We start from the raw sequence: 22,634 nt of genomic DNA on the forward strand, positions 1-22,634 counted from the left end.
TGATCTGGGAAGATTCCCCATGCCGTGGGGCAACTAAGCCCTTGTGCCACTACTGATGAGCTGTATGATGTAACTGCTGAAGCCCACATGCCCTAGAACCAGTGCAGACTGCAAGGAGAACAAACCAGCCAATCCTAAAGGAAATCAGTCCTGAATATTCATTGGAAGGACTGATGCTGAAGCTGAAACTCTAATATTTTGGCCACCTGATACGAAAAACTGACTTATTGGAAAAGACCCTGATCCTGGGAAAGAATTGAAGGCAGGAGAAGGGGATGACAGAGGATGAGATGGTTGAATGGCATCACTGAGTAGATGGACATGAGTTAGAGAAAGCTCTGGGAGTTGGTGATAGATGGACAGGGAAGCCTGGTGTGCTGCAGTCCATGGTGTTGCAAAGAGTCGGACATGACTGAGCAACTGAACTGAACTAGAGTTCACCTTCTTCCAAGATGCCGGCTTCCTGATTAAAACTAACTTTGCTTTCAAACAATTCTTGCCCCACAGGTATTGATTTTCGATCATTAATCAAGCAGTGGGACCAGAGTTCAGTGACACGTGTACGTGGAGACCTCCAAGCAGGCACCCAGGGAACCTGTAGTGTGGTCTGAGGCAGGCTCCATGAGATCAGATTTTTAAAATTCCCCCATCTTTAATATTCAGCATTACCTGTACATGTGTACATTTGGCTTTTTTTAAAATAATTAATTCTATAAGATATGATCAATTCTCTGTATTTTATCTGAGTTTTGAATAGGGGTCATATAAATCCAGAGATTAAAAGCTTTCAACACATGATGCCAAACTCATGGTTGCTGTGGTGTATTGAAAAACAAAAAGAAATAAACGCAGGGAGGAAAAAATAAAAAAAAGAATTCACCACAATCAGCTAGGTTTACTGTCAGAACTGGACATAGCCATGGCCTAAGAAGAAGCTGGCTGGAACAAGGCATGTGCTAGAGTCCCATACCAGACCAGAGTACCTATTTTCATTCTGTCATATCGTGCCAAGAGATCCTAGGCAAGTCATTGAGCCTCTGTGTTCAACACTTCCTTCATCCATAACCAATACCTTCAACACAGTAAGAGTTGGCACAAGGGAAGTTTTTTTTTAATCAAGTAGAATGTTGGACGTCAATGAAGCAGTAAAGACATTTTTTTTTAATATTGTGATTATCTTGTTGAAATGGGTTCATCTCAAATCACAGCCATAAACCTAGAAAATATGTAATATTCTTGGTAAGATAAGAAACCTACAGAAAAAAATAAGTAATTTTAAAAAAGAGGTAAATTCATCAAGGTCCAAATGGCAAAGAAAATCAGAGGAAAGAGAGGATTCCACATGGGCTCAGTGAGAGTTCAAGCTGCTGGTGGGGCTTCTTCAGAATCCGTGAGAAATGGAGGCAGGAGGGCAGTTAGAGGGGACAAGAAGCAGAGCAGCCCCACACATGGAAATGGTAAGGCCACCATGGGATGTGGTGGGGAGGCCACCAGGCAACACATAGAGCAGCACACCCTCCTATGAACTCCAGGCTCTGTTGGAGAGTGGGTCTTCCCAGCTGAGGAAATTGGCCACGCCAACAGCACCTGGCTTAAAGACCACCAGAGGATTCCTTCAGATCAGGTCTCCTAATGATCCCTGACACTGCAAGAAAATGTGTGTGAGCGAAAGAGGTAGAACACTGTTCTCAAAGAGGAGATGCAGAATTCTCAAGAGATTTGCAATGAAAGCTCTAATTCTGAGCAGTTAAGAACCAGTGAGTTAGAAGGAGAGCATACCACAAACCATTTTGAGTCATGGTCAAAATTCTCCAAGCCAGGCTTCAGCAATACATGAACCATGAACTTCCAGATGTTCAAGCTGGATTTAAAAAAGGCAGAAGAACGAGAGACCATATTGTCAGCATCTGTTGGATCATTGAAAAAGCAAGAGAGTTCCGGAAAAAAAACATCTATTTCTTCTTCATTCACTGTGCCAAACCCTTTGACTCTGTGGATCACCACAAACCAGGGAAAATTCTGGAAGAGATGGGAATACCAGACCACCTGACCTGCCTCTTGAGAAACCTGTAAACAGGTCAGGAAGCAACAGTTAGAACTGGACATGGAACAACAGATTGGTTCCAAATTGGGAAAGGAGTACGTCAAGGCTGTATATTCTCACCCTGCTTATTTAACTTATATGCAGAGTACATCATGTGAAATGCTGGGCTGGAGGAAGCACAAGCTGGAATCAAGATTGCTGGGAGAAATATCAATAACCTCAGATATGCAGATGACACCACCCTTATGGCAGAAAGTGAAGAAGAACTAAAGAGCCTCTGGATGAAAGTGAAAGAGGAGAGTGAAAAAGTTGGCTTAAAGCTCAACATTCAGAAAACTAAGATGATGGTGTCTGGTCCCATCACTTCATGGGAAATAGATGGGGAAACAGGGGAAAACAGTGACAGACTTTATTTTTCTGGGCTTCAAAATCACTGCAGATGGTGACTGCAGCCTTGAAATTAAAAGACACTTGCTCCTTGGAAGAAAAGCTACGACCAACATAGACAGCATATTAAAAAGCAGACATTATTTTGCTGAAAAAGGTCCATTTAGTCAAAGCTATGGTTTTTTTCGTAGTCATGTATGGATGTGAGAGTTGGACTCTGAAGAAAGCTGAGCGCTGAAGAATTGACAGTTTTGAACTGTGGTGTTGGAGAAGACTCTTGAGAGTCCCTTGGTCTGCAAGGAGATCCAGCCAGTCCATCCTGAAGGAATGCAGTCCTGAATTTTCATTGGAAAGACTGATTCTGAAGCTAAAACACCAGTAGTTTGGCCACCTTATGAGAAGAACTGACTTATTGGAAAAGACCCTGATGCTGGGAAAGATTGAATGAGGAAGGAGAAGGGGACGACAGAGGATGAGATGGTTGGATGGCATCACCGACTCAATGGACATGAGTTTGAGTAAATTCCAGGAGTTGGTGATGGACAGGGAGGCCTGGCATGCTGCAGTCCATGGGGTCAGAAAGAATCGGACACAACTGAGCAACTGAACTGAACTGAATACCCCAAACCATCTGTTTTAGCAAGTGAAGCAAAGAGCCATGAAATTCATTACACGAAGAAAACATTTATAGAAAAATTATTTAAAAATAAACTCAAGAGCAAACCTTGAGCAACCATCAGCAAATAGAAATAAACCCCCAGATGTTAGTATGTGAAAAAACAAGTGGAGCATGATAGATGTGTAACCATATAATTTTTGTTTCAAAATAGGGAACATTTGAGAGTGAGAGAAAGCATTAAAAAGATCTAAAGTTTGAAAACTATTTATTGATCACAAATTAGTTGTATTATATTGTTGGAGCCACAAAATTGTCCTATTCAAAAACTATTTTAAAATAATTTTAAATATAATCTATATAAATAAACTTTAAAACAAAAATTACAAAAACAATTTTATATCAGTTATGTGGACATCTTAAAATTGTATTTTAAATTATCCTTGGTTTCTATTCATGCAGTTCAACCAACTTTTCAGTCATATCCTTCTAATAACAAAACACTACTATTTTTCTGAAGAAGGTATTCTCTTTCATTGTAGGGTTTTGTTTTTTTAATTTGTATTGAAGAATAATATATGTACGTTACTATATATATTTTATATATATATATACATACACACACACACTGAAGTGCACTGATCATTAAGTGTACAGTTTGATGAATTCTCATAAAGTAAATAAGTACAGGTCAAGAAGGTCCCCTGGAGGAGGAAATGGCAACCCAGTATTCTCGCCTGAGAAATCCATGGACAGAGGAGCCTGGTGTGCTACAGTCCATGGGGTGGCAAAGAATCAAACAGGACTGAAGTGACTTAGCACGCACTCAACCAGCATTCACATCAAGAGAGTAAGTGTTACTAGCATTCCAAAAGCCTCCTTGTTTTGCCTCCCCACACTCCCCCTCAAGTTTAACTGCTCTCCTCACTGTTGACAACATGGACTACTGTTGCTCCCTTTTGAACTTTATAAAAATTCAATTGCACGTCTTTCTCTTAGGAGTATGCTTTCGATGCTTATGTGTATAGCTGTGTATTTGTTGTGCATAGTTGTGGTTTGTTCTCATGTCTGTATAATGTAGGAATATATCACAATTTTTTATCCATTTTACTTTAAAAGGATATCTGAGCTATTGAAGTTTTCATATTTATAAATCAGTCAGTTCAGTTCAGTTCAGTCAGTCAGTCATGTCCGACTCTCCGCGACCCCGTGAATCACAGCACGCCAGGCCTCCCTGTCCACCACCAACTCCCCGAGTTCACTCAAACTCATGTCCACAGAGTTGGTGATGCCATCCAGCCATCTCATTCTCCGTCGTCCCCTTCTCCTCCAGCCCCCAACCTTTCCCAGCATCAGAGTCTTTTCCAGTGAGTCAACTCGTCGCATGAGGTGTCCAAAGTATTGCAGTTTCAGCTTTAGCATCAGTCCCTCCAATGAACACCCAGGATTGATCTCCTTTAGAATGGACTGGTTGGATCTCCTTGCAGTATAAGGGACTCTCAAGAGTCTTCTCCTGCTGCAATAAACATTTTTACATGTGTTTTAGATGCATTTTATCCTGGGCATGTAACTAAGGAGTGGAATTGTTGGGTGTTAGAGTACGTGTGTGTCTAACTTTAGTAGATGTTGTCAAGTGTTGTTCACCTCTATGGTGTAAGAGTTCCAGATGCTCTGCATTTGGTTTTGTCTTTGTTTTGCATTTTAGCAACTCTGGTGAGTGTGCAGTGCTGCATAATTGTTTTAGTTTGCAATTGCTGTGTAACAAAATACACCAAAACTTACACGCTTAAATAACCACTATTTTTCTACATGGGCCAGTTATATGCCTCAAAGGTTTTGGCCTATTTTCATCAGGGTAGTACTTTTGCTAGTGTTTCCAGGGAACACCCATGCTGCTTCAGTCATCCAGATGCTAAATGGTACTGGTCCACACATGGCCACGCTCACATATGTGACATTTTGTACTCATGACTGGCTCTGCTTCCCTCTCCAGATGTTCTGTCTTCTTCAAGGGGGCTGGCCTGGGCTTCTTTGCATGGTGGCTACAGCATTCCTAGGAGGTCCTCAGCAACACTTCTTCCACGTTCCACTGGTCAAAGTGAGTTACAAGGTCATTTAAGATTCAAGGCCTTCTGGTGTCTTGTATGAAAGCATGTCAATCTTGTAGAAATTAATGTTATCTTCTCATGGGAGGAAAAACTAATTCTCATTTCAAAAATCCACGTCTACAGAAGCTAAGAAGTTAATGAAGCCTCGTTTGCAAACAATATAGCTGCAATTATTGTGTGTTAATTTACATTTCCCAGATGATTAATGGATTTTGTCATTTTTATTACTTTTTATGGCCCTTTCAATGATTGCTCTTGTCTTTCGCCCTGTGAAACTATGTATTATATATTTTGGACAAATGACCGTTGCTAGATGTATTTATTATATATAATATCTGCTCTATGCACTGGCCTTTTAACACTTAACAATGTCCTCTGATAAATGCAAATTCTCAGTTGTAGTGTGGTTGGCAGCAGTTTTCTAAAATATTAGCACTTCTATTCCGTATTTAAGAATATCTGCCTGCCATCAAGCTATGAAGATATATTTTATGTTGTATTCTTAAAGTTTAATAGTTTTGCTTTCTATATTTACATGAACAATCCACCTGAAATTGATTTTTGTGTAAATTGTGAAGTAGGAGCCAAGATACATTATTTTTCCCATGTGGTAGCCAATTAAAACAGTACGTTAAAAATAATAACTTTTACATATTGCACTGAAGTGTCACATTTGTCCTAAGTGGTGGTGGTGTGTTTTCTTGCATGATGGATCATATTATATTCCCAACAGCAATACAGGAGGGATTCAGTTTTCCCTTGTCCAAAAAGCATTTGATGTTGTCACTATTTTTTAAAATTTTACTTTAGTTAGTCTGATATGTCTATACTGATATCTCATTGTGATTTTAATTTGTATCTCCTCGGTGGATAATTATGCCAAACATCATTTCATGGGCTTACTTTCCCTCAGTATAACTCTTTGTTGAAATTTCTGTTCATGACTTAGGTCATTTTCTAATTTTAATTTTACATTTCTAACCTGTTAAATGCTTGGAGTTCTTTATATATTATATATAGTAGTTCAGTTCAGTTCAGTTGCTCAGTCGTGTCCGACTCTCTGCGACCCCATGAATCACAGTACGCCAGGCTGCCCTGTCCATCACCAACTCCCCGAGTTCACTCAAACTCATGTCCACAGAGTCGGTGATGCCATCCAGCCATCTCATTCTCTGTTGTCCCCTTCCCCTCCCGCCCCCAACCTTTCCCAGCATCAGAGTCTTTTCCAGTGAGTCAACTCGTCGCATGAGGTGGCCAAAGTATTGCAGTTTCAGCTTTAGCATCAGTCCTTCCAATGAACACCCAGGATTGTACTTTGCTGAATAAGTGGTTTGCAAATGTTTTCACCCAGTCTGTAGTTTGTCTTTCATCCTATCTACATGAGTTTTTGAAGAGCAACAGTTTTGAGTTTTTTATATTAGTAATGTCCAATTATAAAAATTCTCAATTTTAATAATACCTGAAAAGCATACTACCTTATATAAAATCAATTTTATATAAATATTGATTCATTTTGTCTTTTATCTACTGTATTACTGCTTGTTTTCTATAATACCTTTTCAATGTTTCCTTTTATCTGTTTACCTTCTAAATTAATTAGATATTTTCATCAATATCCTTTTTCTATTAATTTATGACTGATACATTCTTTCATTATTCATCCAGAATTTATCCTAGATATTCTAAAGGCATGCTGTTTTGACTTAGTCTAAGAAAAATTAGCAATTTTACTTTTTTTCCAGTAGTTTCTAAAATCTCAAAACACTTTTTTTTTTTTTAACATATACCTTGTCTATTGCTCTTTATCTTTTCCCACAGTTCTGTTTCCCTGTGGGGTCATTATCCTTGTGTCAATTTTTTTTCTTTTATATTTCTTTTTTTGGTACAGGTTTGTTTGTTAGAAATCCTCTCTGTTTTACATATTTAACTGATGGAAGTTTTTCTTATAACAGAGCCAATTCATTTTGAGCAACTACTCTTTTTAGCATGTGTGCAAGAAATATTAGAATTAAAAATATGTTATTTTGGAAAATGAGTCAGTTGATCTAAAAGAAAAGTTGTGCTTTACTGAGTAATATGTAAATGTTCCTTCAGGAGATCTCTTTGAGTACAATCTTCTTAAAATAAGAACTGACTTTTGAAATAAATATTGATGCATCTTCTTCATACTTCTGTCCTCTGCTTTTGTGTGTTTCTTAATAACACTATGGGCTTCCTTGTAGTTTGGTTGCTAAATAATCTGCCTGTGATGTGGGAGACATGGGTTCAATTCCTGAGTTGGGAAGATCCCCTGGAGAAGGGTAAGGTTACCCACTCCAGTATTCTGACCTGGAGAAGTCCATGAACTGTATAGTCCAGGGGTTGTAAAGAGTTGGACACAACTGAGCGATTTATACTTTCACTAATAAAAATAGCTCTTGTAATGGTTACATCTGCATTTTGTACATGTTTATAAACATTCTTGAAAAACTAATTTTAGTACTTTGTCATTAAACATTTATTTTAAAATTTTGACTTACTGCTGCTGAAAGGATATATTAAACTTTTTAAAACAGTATTACCAAACAACATAATTAACAACTAAACTTGCAAGGTACACAAAATATTAAGAGCATTCAGACTACTGTCCACACTCTCAGTGACAAGATCTTCAGTGTATATTCTTCTCATATTTTGGATGCCTTCAATCTGTTTTTACATATTTCCCACAGATCCTACAGGCTAGTTGCACATGGTGAAACTTTGGACATTTAAAACACTCCCTAACACCATACAAAAATAAACTCAAAATGGATTACAGATCTAAATGTAAGACCAGAAACTATAAAACTCCTAGAGGAGAACATAGGCAAAACACTCTCCGACATAAACCACAGCAGGATCCTCCATGACCCACCTCCCAGAATATTGGAAATAAAAGCAAAAATAAACAAATGGGACATGATTAAAATTAAAAGCTTCTGCACAGCAAAGAAACTATAAGCAAGGTGAAAAGACAGCCTTCAGAATGGGAGAAAATAATAGCAAATGAAGCAACTGATAAAGGAATAATCTCAAAACTATACAAGCAACTCCTGCAGCTCAATTCCAGAAAAATAAATGACCCAATCAAAAAATGGGCCAAAGAACTAAACAAACATTTCTCCAAAGAAGACATACAGATGACTAACAAACACAAGAAAAGATGCTCAACATCACTCATAATCAGAGAAATGCAAATCAAAGCCACATTGAGGTACCATTTTATGCCAGCCAGAATGGCTGCTATCCAAAAGTCTACAAACAATACATGCTGGAGAGGGTGTGGAGAAAAGGGAACCCTCTTACACTGTTGGTAGGAATCCAAACTAGTACATCCACTATGGAGAACAGTGTGGAGATTCCTTAAAAAACTGGAAATAGAACTGCCATATGACCCAGCAATCCCACTCCTGGGCATACACACCAAGGAAATCAGAATTGAAAGAGATACATGTACTCCAATGTTCATCGCAGCACTGTTTATAATAGCCAGGACATGGAATCAACGTAGATGTCCATCTGCAGAGGAATGGATAAGAAAGCTGTGGTACATTTACACAATGGAGTATTACTCAGCCATTAAAAAGAATACATTTGAATCAGTTCTAATGAGGTGGATGAAACTGGAGCCTATTATACAGAGTGAAGTAAGCCAGAAAGAAAACACCAATACAGTATATTAACACACATATATGGAATATAGCAAGAGGATAATGATAACCCTGTATACGAGACAACAGCAGAGACACGGATGTATGGAACAGTCTTTTGGACTCTGTGGGAGAGGGCGAGGGTGGGATGATTTGGGAGAATGGCATTGAAACATGTATATTATCATATGTGAAACAAATCTGACATGGTTGGGGGCTCCCCACCTCAACACTCTGTAGATTCAAGAGGCCATTTCTTCTGGAAGACTATAAATTAGCCTGGGATAGAACCTGCATGCTGAATTTACCAATTAAGAAAAAATAAAATAAAAGACTGACTGGACCAGCAACTTTTACTACTTTGCCAGCATCACCACAGAGACTGTAAGAAATCAACTGTCCCTGCCACTAGGTCTAGTCACAATTCATTTTGTCAGCAAACTTTCTGCATGCTGTCCCCCAAAAGGGAATTCTTAGCTATAGATTGGAAACCATAAGCAAAAAAGGAACACAAATTGTTGCTGGAGGTTTTAGTTTTAATCATGAGTTAAACTGGAAAGCTCTGTTTACTATGTATACTCTTCACATACATATACTACTTGATGAAACCATGGTAGAAATAGGAACTTCAAAATCCAAGTTCACCAGACCCAACATGAATTGCTTTAATTGAACTATTAATAATGAGTTGTTAAAATATGAAATTGGGCTTCCCTGGTGGCTCAGAGGTTAAGGCGTCTGCCTCCAATGCGGGAGACCCGGGTTCAATCCCTGGGTCGGGAAGATCCCCTGGAGAAGGAAACGGTAACCCACTCCAGTATTCTTGCCTGGAGAATCCCATGGACGGAGAAGCCTGGTAGGCTACAGTCCACGGGGTCGCAAAGAGTCGGACACGACTGAGCGACGGAACGAAAACGAAACGAACGAAAATATGAAATATGCTAAAATGTAATCTTTCACTAGATAGAATGTCAAGACATTAGTCATAAAGGTTTGTGTCCACTAAGGACTCAAAAACTCTATTAGAGTTTTGCCAAGAGAACACACTGGTCATAGAAAACACCCTCTTCCAACAACACAAGAGAAGACTCTACACATGGACATCACCAGATGGTCAACATCAAAATCAGATTGATTATATTCTTTGCAGCCAAAAATGGAGAAAGTCTATACACTTAGCAAAAACAAGACCAGGAGCTAACTGTGGCTCAGATCATGAACTCCTTATTGCCCAATTCAGACTTTCATTGAAGAAAGTAGGGAAAACCACTAGACCATTCAGATATGGCCTAAATCAAATCCCTTATGATTAGACAGTGCAAGTGAGAAATAGATTTAAGGGACTAGATCTGACAGATAGAGTGCCTGATGAATTATGGACGGATGTTCGTGACATTGTACAGGAGACAAGGACCAAGACCATCCCCAAGGAAAAGAAATGCAAAAAAGCAAAATGGCTGTCTGAAGAGGCTTTACAAATAGCCGTGAAAAGAAGAGAAGTGAAAAGCAAAGGAGAAAAGGAAAGATATAAGCATCTGAATGCAGAGTTCCAAAGAATAGCAAGGAGAGATAAAAAAGCCTTCCTCAGTGATCAATGCAAAGAAACAGAGGAAAACAACAGAATAGGAAAAACAAGAGATCTCTTCAAGAAAATTAGAGATATCAAGGGAACATTTCATGTAAAGATGGGCTCGATAAAGGACAGAAATGGTGTGGACCTAACAGAAGCAGAAGATATTAAGAAGAGGTGGCAAGAATACACAGAAGACCTATACAAAAAAAGATGTTCACGATGAAGATAATCACGATGGTGTGACCACTCACCTGGAACCAGACATCTTGGAATGTGAAGTCAAGTGGGCCTTAGAGAGCATCACTACAAACAAAGCTAGTGGAGGTGATCGAATTCCAGTTGAGCTATTTCAAATCCTGAAAGATGATGCTGTGAAAGTGTTGCACTCAATATGCCAGCACATTTGGAAAACTCAGCAGTGGCCACACGACTGGAAAAGGTCAGTCTTCACTCCAATCCCAAAGAAAGGCAATGCCAAAGAATGCTCAAATTACCGCAAAATTGCACTCATCTCACACGCTAGTAAAATCATGCTCAAAATTCTCCAAACCAGGCTTCAGCAATATGTGAACCATGAACTTCCAGATGTTCAAGCAGGTTTTAGAAAAGGTAGAGGAACCAGAGATCAAATTGCCAACATCCACTGGATCATGGAGAAAGCAAGAGAGTTCCAGAAAAAGATCTATTTCTGCTTCATTGACTATGTCAAAGCCTTTGACTATGTGGATCACAATAAACTGTGGAACATTCTGAAAAAGATGGGAATACCAGACCACCTGACTTGCCTCTTGAGAATCCAGTATACAGGTCAGGAAGCAACACTTAGAACTGGATATGGAACAACAGACTGGCTCCAAATAGGAAAAGGAGTATGTCAAGGTTGTATATTGTCACCCTGTTTATTTAACTTATATGCAGAGTACATCATGAAGAACGCTGGACTGGAAAAAGCACAAGCTGGAATCAAGATTGCCGGGAGAAATATCAATAACCTCAGATATGCAGATGACACCACCCTTATGGCAGAAAGTGAAGAGGAACTCAAAAGCATCTTGATGAAAATGAAAGAGGAGAGTGAAAATGTCGGCTTGAAGCTCAACATTCAGAAAATGAAGATCATGGCATCTGGTCCCATAACTTCATGGGAAATAGATGGGGAAACAGTGGAAACAGTGTCAGACTTTATTTTTTGGGCTCCAAAATCACTGCAGATGCTGATTACTGCCATGAAATTAAAAGACGCTTGCTCCTTGGAAGGAAAGTTATGACCAACCTGGATAGCATATTAAAAAGCAGAGATATTACTTTGCCAACCAAGGTCTGTCTAGTCAAGGCTATGGTTTTTCCCGTGGTCATGTATGGATGTGAGAGCTGGACTGTGAAGAAAGCTGATTGTCGAAGAATTGATGCTTTTGAACTGTGGTACTGGGGAAGACTCTTGAGAGTCCCTTGGACTGCAAGGAGATCTAACCAGTCCATCGTAAGGAGATCAATCCTGGATGTTCATTGAAAGGACTGATGCTAAAGCTGAAATTCCAATACTTTGGCCACCTCATGCGACAAGTTGACTCCCTGGTAAAGAGTCTGATGCTAGGAGGGATTGGGGGTGGGAGGATACAGGGATGACAGAGAATGAGATGGCTGGATGGAATCACCGGCTCGATGGACATGAGTTTGAGTGAACTCCGGGAGTTGGTAATGGACAGGGAGGCCTGGAGTGCTGTGACTCACGGGGTCACAAAGAGTCGGACACGACTGAGCAACAGAACTGAATTGAACTACATGATATGTTCCCTTAGTATCTCTAATTTTCTCAAAGAGATCTCTAGTCTTTCCCATTCTATTGTTTTCCTCTATTTCTTTGCATTGATTGCTGAAGAAGGCTTTCTTATCTCTCCTTGCTATTCTTTGGAACTCTGCATTCAGATGCTTATATCTTTCCTTTTTTCCTTTGTTTCTCACTTCTTTTCACAGCTATTTGTAAAGCCTCTTCAGACAGCCATTTTACTTTTTTGCATTTTTTTTTCTCCCTTGTTGGATGGTCTTTATTCCTGCCATGGCAAATAGATGGGGAGATACTGGAAACAGTGGCTGACTTTATTTTTCTGGGCTCCAAAATCACTCAAATGGTGATGCAGCCATGAAATTAAAAAACGCTTACTCCTTGGAAGGAAACTTATGACCAACCTATACAGCATATTAAAAAGCAGATCTTTGTCAAAAAAGATCCGTCTAGTCAAGGCTATGGTTTTTCCAGTGGTCATTTATGGATGTGAGAGTTGAACTATAAAGAAAGCTGAGCCCTGAAGAATTGATGCTTTTGAACTGTGCTGTTGAAGACTCTTGAGAGTCCCTTGGACTGCAGGGAGATCCAACCAGTCCATCCTAAAGGAGATCAGTCCTGGGTATTCTTTGAAAGGACTGATATTGAAGCTGAAATTCAGATAATGTGGCCACCTGATGTGAAGAGCTGACTCATTGTAAAAGACCCTGATGCTGGGAAAGAGTGAGGGGAGGAGGAGAAGGGGACGACAGAGGATGAGATGGTTAGATGGCATCAGCGAGTCGATGGACATGGGTTTGGGTAGACTCTGGGAGTTGGTGATGGACAGGGAGGCCTGGCTTACTTCAGTTCATAGGGTCACAAAAAGTTGGGCACGACTTAACTGAACTGATTCTGATACCAGTGATTGGTTCTCAGCAAACAATTAGTTTTCCTCTTTCAAAGAAAGTCCTCTTTCAAGGAAAGGCTGAATCAGTGTCAGCTTCATTAAACATCAGAGAAGACATGAACCACTCTCATCATGATGGTGCAGACACAAACATGAGATATGCTCAGTGGGACCATGGTTGGCAGCCACTGAGCTTACCCAGCACAAGACTCTGCTGAAGACAGTGGCATGGAAGGGTCTCCTTTGCTCACCTACCACTCAGAATATCAAATATTTTCTGGCTCCCTTTGTGCCTATAGCCCTGGAAAGCCTGACTCTGATACTCTTCAGGCCCCTGCTCTTTGAGACTAGTAGTTACACTGAGTTCCTCAGTTACAACACTTGGTGTGTACAAACCCTGGCTTCATTAAGTTGATGTCTGTCATTCTTTACTCTTGGCTGTCTCCACTAAGACTCACTGCAATGGTTCAGTCAGACTCTAGTAGTGTGCTCACTAGTGTAGCAAGTATCTGAGTTCTTGTTCATGGTGCTGAAGAATGAACTTCATGAACACACAGAGACTCATAGTAGCAAGAGAATAGGGTTTATTAAAGAGAAGGAAAGTACAAACCTCAGAATAAACACTGAGAGGGAGTACAGTCCTGCAAAGGTGGCTTGGAGCAGTTTATATCCCTAACAGTATTAATCTCTACACTTTTGGTTGGCCCCAGTCCGTAAAATACATCATATTTAACCAATCAGTGTAGAGGTCAAAATGTTTAACTTAACATCTTTCTGTTTACCTTTTTCATGCCCCATAGCCATTTTACAATGGACCAGATATATGGACTAAAGATTAATGATCACCAGTTATTTTTCCCTCAGGCATATGAAACAGGAGTTAATTATTATTGCCCTTCTGAATGCTGACAATTTTTCAGACCAAGGACACATTCCAGGAATTCAGGACAAAGGGTATGCTGCTGCTGCTGCTGAGTCACTTCAATCATGTCTGACTCTGTGTGACCCCATAGACAGAAGCCCACCAGGCTTCCCTGTCCCTGGGATTCTCCAGGCAAGAACACTGGAGTGGGTTGCTATTTCCTTCTCCAATGTGTGAAAGTGAAGTTGTTCAGTCATGTCCGACCCTCAGCGACCCCACGGACTGCAGCCTACCAGACTCCTCCATCCATGGGATTTTCTAGGCAAGAGTACTGGAGTGGCTTGCCATTGCCTTCTCCGAGCTTAATGGATTAAGATGCTTATTGAGAACAAGACCGAGGTCTCAGAGTCCCACATTGCCTAGCAATTTCTACTTCACTAGGAACTCATGTGCCAGTACATCACAGAGTTCCTGTGTCCTATTTAATCATAACCCAACTAAACAAGTAAATACAGAGCTGAAAAACTGGCAGATATAAGAACATTCTGTGACTTGGTGTCTTCAAGCTCATGGGAAGGAGGAGGACTGGTTGCCACTGCACGAGGAATGGCAAGTTCAGATAAACTAAGTCCCATTGGTGATCCACCCTCACACACATGTGAGCATAGGACTAAATGATCAGAGGAACTCTCCTGCCACAAAACAGGGAATATGTACTTTTAATTGAAGTCATGCCTTTCCTTGTACTTCATTTATTGTGTTCTTTAGCCATTCATTTAATAAACATTCTTTAAACATTTTACACATGTTGGACAATTTTCCAACCTTTTAGTTATCAGGAAAATAGTACAAAAATTTCACAATAAAATATCACTGCACACCTACAAGAATGACACAAATTATCTTTTTTTTTAATTGGCATATTTTCAAAGAAATTATAAAATTAATTCACTGCTGATGGAAATGTAAACTGATATTGTCACAAATTCTCTATCTAGAATCCCAGATGAAGAAGAAAGAGAATGGAGTTGAAGATATGCATATTTGAAGAAAAAACAGAATATTCCATAATTAGTAACTAGCAACATATAGTAAACCAGAGATCACTGAAGCTCAGAAATCAAGAAATAAATAAATACATATATATATAACCATGGGTACAACAAATTTCACTGAAAACCAAAGGTGAGGAGAAAAACTTGAAGGCAACCAATAATTGAACAGGTAGATGCTGTCAGCAGCTGTGTTCCTCATTCTCACTAACGCTTATGACAACACATACATAAGCCTTTAAGTTCTGATAATGCCATCAGATTCTCTTTGATTTCTTATCTCCTATTTTAACTTTATCCTTGCTAACATACTGTGGCTATGTTTTCTGATGTTTGCCTTAAGCCTCAGTCTCAAGCAGGCACTGTGAACATGCAGCCTGGGGCTGTGGTCTTTACAAGTACCCCTCCCTCACTAGGTAAATTCTGGGCCTAGCTTATATACCTGCCCCTCTTCCGGGGCAGAGGGCTCTCCCCTCCATTCTCCACCCTCTCCCCCAGCTGTAATGAGTTGTCACATGTACTCTTAGGCTACATAATTTTTACCTTTCCCCTAAAGTTTGGTGGTGGTGGTTTAGTCATTAAGTCATGATGGACTCTTGTGACCCTGTGGATTATAGCCCACAAGACTCCTCTGTCCATGGGATTTCTCAGGCAAGCATACTGGAATGAGTTGCCACTTCCTTCTCCAGGGAATCTTCCTGACTCAGGGATTGAATCTGGGTCTCCAGCATTGCAGGCAGATGTTTTACCAGCTGAGCCACCAGGGAAAAAGTGAAAGTGAAGTCGCTCAGTCGTGTCTGGCTCTGCGACCCCATGGACTGTAGACAACCAGGCTTCTCTGTCCATGGGATTCTCCAGGCAAGAATACTGGAGTGGATTACCATTTCCTTCTCCAGGAGATCTTCAAGACCCAGGGAAGACTGTTCATTCATAGTTGTGATGAGTTTTGGCAGTTTTCACTGTGACTGCTTTTTCCCTCCCCCATCTAGGGGCGTGGCTTTCTCTCAGGTCTCTTCATTCCTCTTTGTGGGAGCCTGATGGAGTTCTTGGGAAGTCTGCAAATTGGTGTGAAGATTCCTGTCTTCAGCCCCTAGAGTCTGTCATGCTCTCATGCCAGTCCACATTTGGCCTTTGGAAACTGTATTAGAATATCTACTTTGATTTTCTTACAGACATATTTAGCATTCCATGTTTTCTGTCCAGGTAAATCATTTGTCTTTGTCTCCTTGCAACATACTATCACTGTAGATTTAAGGCTGACTATAGTGTCAGACTTTATTTTTTCCAAAATCACTGCAGATGCTGACTGCAGGCATGAAATTAAAAGACGCTTACTCCTTGGAAGGAAACTTATGACCAACCTAGATAGCATATTAAAAAGCAGAGACATTACTTTGCCAACCAAAGTCTGTCTAGTCAAGGCTATGGTTTTTCCCGTGGTCATGTATGGATGTGAGAGTTGGACTATAAAGAAAGCTGAGCGCTGAAAAACTGATGATTTGAACTGCGGTGTCAGAGAAGACTCTTGAGAGTCCCTTGGACTGCAAGGAGATCCAACCAGTCCATTCTAAAGGAGATCAGTCCTGGGTGTTCATTGGAAGGACTGATGCTAAAGCTGAAGCTTCAATACTTTGGCCACCTCATGCGAAGAGTTGACTCATTGGAAAAAGCCCTGATGCTGGGAAAGATTGAGGGCAGGAGGAGAAGGGGATGACAGAGAATGAGATGGCTGGAAGGCATCACAGACCCAATGGACATGAATTTGAGTGAACTCTGGGAGTTGGTGATGGAAAGGGAGGCCTGGCATGCTGCAATTCATGGGGTCACAAAGAGTCGGACACGACTGAATGACTGAACTGAACTGAACTAATTTGCCCTCTTGGGCTTCCCAGGTGGCGCTATTTGTAAAGACCCACCTCCCAAAGACAGGAGAGGTAAGAGACATGAGTTTGATCCCTGGATGGGGAAGGGAGATCCCTTGGAGAAGGGCATGGCAACCCACTCCAGTATTCTCACCTGGAGAATCCCATGGACAAGGAGCTTGATGAGCTAAGGTCCACAGGGTTGCCGAGAGTCAGACATGACTGAAGTAACAGCATGCACATGCACACATTTACCCTAACCCTCCATTCTCTGATTTGCTCAAAAAAAGTCATCAATTTGAAGTTTGCCAGCTTTTTTCTTGTGATGAGGGTAAGAGTGACATGCTTTTCCGCTCTCTACATCTTAGAGCTGAAATGTGTTAAACTTTGCCAGTGTGCTAAGTTGCTTCAGTTTTGTCCAACTCTTTGTGACCCTGTTGACTGTAGCCCACCGAGCTCCTCTGTCCATGGGATTCTCCATTCAAGAATACTGGATTCGGTTGCCATACCCTTCTACAGGAGATCTTCTGAAACTAGGGATTGAACCCATATCTCTTAAGTTTTCTGCATTAGCAGCTGGGTTATTTACCACTAGCGTCACCTGGTAAGTCTGAAGTTAAGTTCAGTTCAGTCGTTCAGTCGTGTCCGACTCTTTGCAACCCTATGAATCACAGCACACCAGGCCTCCCTGTCCATCAGCAACTCCTGGAGTTCACTCGAAATAATGACTATCGACTCGGTGATGCCTTCTAGCCATCTCATTCTCTGTCGTCCCCTTCTCCTCCTGCCTCCAATCGCTCCCAGCATCAGAGTATTTTCCCATGAGTCAACTCTTCCCATGAGGTGGCCAAAGTATTGGAGTTTCAGCTTCAGCATCAGTCTTTCCAATGAACACCCAGGACTGATCTCCTTTAGAGTGGACTGGTTGGATCTCCTTGTAGTCCAAGGGACTCTCAAGAGTCTCCTCCAACACCACAGTTCAAAAGCATCAGTTCTTCGGTGATCAGCTTTCTTCACAGTCCAACTCTCATATCCATATTGACCACTGAAAAAACCATAGCCTTGACTAGATGGACCTTGGTTGGCAAATTAATGTCTCTGCTTTTTAATATACTATCTGGTTGGTCAAAACTTTCCTTCCGAGGAGTAAGCGTCTTTTAATCTTATGACTGCAATCAGCATCTGCATTGATTTTGGAGCCCAGAAAAATAAAGTCTGTCACTGTTTCCCCATCTATTTCCCACAAAGTTATGGGACCAGATGCCATGATCTTAGTTTTCTGAATGTTGAGCTTCAAGCCAACCTTTTCACTCTCCTCTTTCACTTTACTAAAGAGGCTTTTTAGTTCCTCTTCACTTTCTGCCATAAGGGTGGTGTCATCTGCATATCTGAGGTTATTGGTATTTCTCCCGGCAATCTTGATTCCAGCTTGTGCTTCTTCCAGCCCAGCATTCCTCATGATGTACTCTGCATATAAGTTAAATAAGGAGGGTGACAATATACAACCTTGACGAACTCCTTTTCCTATTTGGAACCAGTCTGTTATTCCATGTACAGTTCTGACTGTTGCTTCCTGACCTGCATACAGGTTTATCATGAGGCAGGTTAAGTGGTCTGGTATTGCCATCTCTTTCAGAATTTTCCACAGTTTATTGTGACCCACACAGTCAAAGGCTTTTGCATAGTCAATGAAGCAGAAATAGATGATTTTCTGGAAGTCTCTTGCTTTTTCCATGATCCAGCGGATGGTGGAAATTTGATCTCTGGTTCTTCTGCCTTTTCTAAAACCTACTTGAACATCTGGAAGTTCACAGTTCACATATTGCTGAAGCCTGGCTTGGAGAATTTTGAGCATGACTTTACTAGCGTGTGAGATGAGTGCAATGGTGTGGTAGTTTGAGCATTCTTTGACATTGCCTTTCTTTGGGATTGGAATGAAGACTGACCTTTTCCAGTCGTGTGGCCACTGCTGAGTTTTCCAAATCTGCAGGCATATTGAGTGCAGCACTTACACAGCATCATCTTTCAGGATTTGAAATAGCTCAATTGGAATTCCATTACCTCCACTAGCTTTGTTCGTAGTGATGCTTTCAAGGCCCACTTGACTTTACATTCCAGGATATCTGGCTCCAGGTCAGTGATCACGCCATCGTGATTATCTTGGTCGTGAAGATCTTTTTTGTACAGTTCTTCTGTGTATTCTTGCGACCTCTTCTTAATATCTTCTGCTTCTGTTAGGTCCATACCATTTCTGTCTTTTATCGAGCCCATCTTTGCATGAAATGTTCCCGTGGTATCTCTAATTTTCTTGAAGAGAACTCTTGTCATTCCTATTCTGTTGTTTTCCTCTATTTCTTTGCATTGATCACTGAGGAAGGCTTTCTTATCTCTCCTTGCTATTCTTTGGAACTCTGCATTCAGATGCTTATATCTTTCCTTTTCCCCTTTTCTTTTCACTTCTCTTCTTTTCACAGCTATTTGTAAGGCCTCCTCAGACAGCCATTTTGCTTTTTTGCACTTCTTTCCCACGGGGATGGTCTTGGTCCCTGTCTCCTGTACAATGTCACAAACCTCCGTCCAGAGTTCATCAGGCACTCTATCCATCAGATCTAGTCCCTTAAATCTATTTCTTACTTCCACTGTATAATCATAAGGGATTTGATTCAGGTCATATCTGAATGGTCTAGTGGTTTTCCCTACTTTCTTCAATTAAAGTCTGAATTGGGCAATAAGGAGTTCATGATCTGAGCCACAGTCAGCTCCTGGTCTTGTTTTTGCTAACTGTATACAGCTTCTCCATCTTTGGCTGCAAAGAATATAATCAATCTGATTTTGGTGTTGACCATCTAGTGATCCATGTGTAGAGTCTTCTCTTGTGTTGTTGGAAGAGGGTGTTTGCTATGACCAGTGCGTTCTCTTGGCAAAACTCTCTTAGCCTTTGCCCTGCTTCATTCCGTGTTCTAAGGTCAAATTTGCCTGTTACTCCAGGTGTTTCTTGACTTCCTACACTTGCATTCCAGTCCCCTATAATGAAAAGGACACCTTTTTTGGGTGTTAGTTCTAAAAGGTCTTGTAGGTCTTCATAGAACCGTTCAACTTCAGCTTCTTTAGTGTTACTGGTTGGGGCCTAGGCTTGGATTACTGTAATATTGAATGGTTTGCTTGGAAACGAACAGAGATCATTCTGTCGTTTTTGAGGTTGCATCCAAGTACTGCATTTCGGACTCTTTTGTTTACCATGATGGCTACTGCATTTCTTCTAAGGGATTCCTGCCCACAGTAGTAGATATAATGGTCATCTGTGTTAAGTTCACCCATTCCAGTCCATTTTAGTTCACTGATTTCTAGAATGTCTACGTTCACTCTTGCCATCTCCTGCTTGACCACTTTCAATTTGCCCTGATTCATGGACCTAACATTCCAGGTTCCTATGCAATATTGCTCTTTACAGCATCGGACCTTGCTTCTATCTCCCGTCACATCCACAACTGGGTATTTTTGCTTTGGCTCCATCCCTTCATTCTTTCTGGAGTTATTTCTCCACTGATCTCCAGTAGCATACTGGGCACCTACCGACCTGGGGAATTCCTCATTCAGTATCCTATTATTTTGCCTTTTCATACTGTTCATGGGGTTCTCAAGGCACGTATACTGAAGTGGTTTGCCATTCCCTTCTCCAGTGGACCACATTCTGTCAGATCTCTCCACCATTGGGTGGCCCCACATGGCATAGTTTAGTTTCATTGAGTTAGACAAGGCTGTGGTCAGTGTGATCAGATCGACTACCTTAATACCATTTATTATTTTCTTAATAATAGGATTCGACCATCTCCAAGTAATACAGGTACTTTAGACCAGAGTCATTTAATATAAGAGTATGTGAGAATAAATTGTTTCTATGGAGTGATTCATCCTTCCAGAAGTAAGCAAGTGAGTTTAAAAAGTGCAGATTGATTCTCTAACAGGCAGTTTTATATGGAACAAAATCATTTTACTTGCTCATAAATATATGAATCACTTTCAATATTATAGTAAAATTGATCATGTACTTGAAGGTTATGTAAAACTGAAATAAACTTATACCCTAAATTAATAACTATTATTTTAATGATCTTTTAAAAACTCAAGTGAAGAAGAATACAAACATACTATAGAATACTTGCTGCTGTTACTGCTAAGTCGCTTCAGTCATGTCCAACTCTGTGCGGCCCCATAGATGGCAGCCCACTAGGCTCCTCTGTCCCTGGGATTCTCCAGGTAAGAACACTGGAGTGGGTTGCCATTTTCTTCTCCAATGCATGAAAGTGAAAAGTGAAAATGAAGTCGCTCAGTCGTGCCCTACTCTTAGCAACCCCATGGACTGCAGCCTACCAGATTCCTCCGTCCATGGGATTTTCCAGGCAAGAGTACTGGAGTGGAATACTAGGTGATAGCAAAAGTAAAAAGACTGTATTATATATCAAAAACTTTGTATGAAATCAAAGTTATACTTATAAGATGTTCAAGTCCAGGAATACTATTACTATTAAATAAGGTAGAATGAGTATAACTAAAGTAATTTTTCATGCAAAAAAAATAAATATATAAGAAAATATAAGAAAATAAAATAATAGCTCATAAAGCACACGAAAAATATTATGCCACTTCCTTCTGTTCTCTATACTATTCGACAGGAAATCTGCTATTATTTAAATCGGTGTTCCTCTATAGTAAATATATCATTTCTCTCTGGTAGGTTTTAGGGTAACTTCTTTAATTTTTAGAAGATTAAATATAGTTTGTCTTGGTATGAAGTTCTTTGGTGGTGGTGGTTTAGTCGTTAAGTCATGTTGGACTCTTGCAACCCTATGGACTATTGGGACCACCAAAATCCTCTGTCCATGGTAATTCCCAGTCAAGGATACTGGAATGGGTTGCCACTTCCTTCTCCAGGGAATCTTCCTGACCCAAGGTTTACCCTGCTTGAGGTGTGAGAAAGTTTCTGAATCTTTCGGTTTGTCTTATTCCATATTCAAGATATTTTAAAGCATTATTTCTCCAAATATATTTTTAACCCCTTATTCTTTTTCCACTCTCTTTTTCTCTTTTTTATTGAACTACTGTTGGTATACAATGTTGCATTTAGTTTCGGGTATACAGTAAAGTGTGTGTGTGTATATATATATATATATTTCAGATTCTTTTCCATTATAGGTTATTACCAGATGTTAAGTATAGTGTGTATATGTTCATCCCAACCTCCTAATTATCCCTTCTTCTCCCTTTCCCCTTTGATAATAAGTTTGTTTTCTATATCTGTGGATTTATTTTTGTTTTGTATTTAAGTTCATTTGTACCAATTTTTTTTTAGAATCTACGTATAAGTGATACAATATTTGTCTCTCAAAGTATTGTTTACTTAATATGATACTATCTAGATCCGTCCCTGTTGCCTCAAATGGCATTGTTTCATTGTTTTTTATGGATGAGTAATATTCAATTGTATAAACATATTGTTACTATGCTGCTCTTAGTTGCTCAGTCGTGTCTGACTCTTTGCGACCCCATGGACTATAGCCTGCCAGGCTCCTCTGTCCATAGGGATTCTCCAAGTAACAATACTGGAATGAGTTGTCATGCCCTCCTCCAGGGTATCTTCCCAACCCAGGGATCAAACCCAGGTCTCCCACATTACAGGTGAATTCCTTACTGTCTGAGCCACCAGGGAAGCCCAAGTTTACTGTAATGGGTAGCCTATCCCTTCCTCAGGGGATCTTCCCAGCCCAGGAATTGAACTGGGGTCTCCTG

Source organism: Moschus berezovskii, chromosome 2 (assembly GCF_049115385.1).
Source record: "Moschus berezovskii isolate FMDL1 chromosome 2, NW_MosBer_1.0, whole genome shotgun sequence".
Taxonomy (NCBI): Eukaryota; Metazoa; Chordata; class Mammalia; order Artiodactyla; family Moschidae; genus Moschus; species Moschus berezovskii.